Source organism: Nestor notabilis, unplaced genomic scaffold (assembly GCF_000696875.1).
Source record: "Nestor notabilis isolate BGI_N333 unplaced genomic scaffold, ASM69687v1 scaffold26976, whole genome shotgun sequence".
Classification (NCBI taxonomy): domain Eukaryota; kingdom Metazoa; phylum Chordata; class Aves; order Psittaciformes; family Psittacidae; genus Nestor; species Nestor notabilis.
The window spans coordinates 5436-5847 of NW_009932806.1; positions in this window are offsets into that span (position 1 = coordinate 5436).

The following is a 412-nucleotide window of genomic DNA, read 5'->3' on the forward strand; positions in this document are numbered from 1 at the left end:
CCAGCATGTTGGGAGGCTCTGACCACGCCAGGGCCATCAGCAGCATCACATGAGCTGGGGCCGCACTGTCGGAGCTCCTGAACAAACACCCTTTGTCTGGGAGAGGGTTTGTTTGAGCCAGCAGCATGGACCAGAGGCCCCACTAGTCGGCCACCATCGGCCTCGGTGTGACCCACACCACGCAGAGCAGGAGCCAGGGTGGGACACGGCGTAGCACACCCAAACACGACAGGAGGCCATGCCGAGGGGTTGCGTCAGCCTGCATGGAGCTGGGAATTCAGAGATGGGACGGAGGAAGGTGAGGAGTGATCACCAAGCCCTGGGCTGGGGGCTGAGCCAACACAGTGCCCCCAGTCCAGCCCAGGAGGCCCCGCCAGCGTGCTGCCAGCCCAGCCTGGCCCCATGGCCGGGG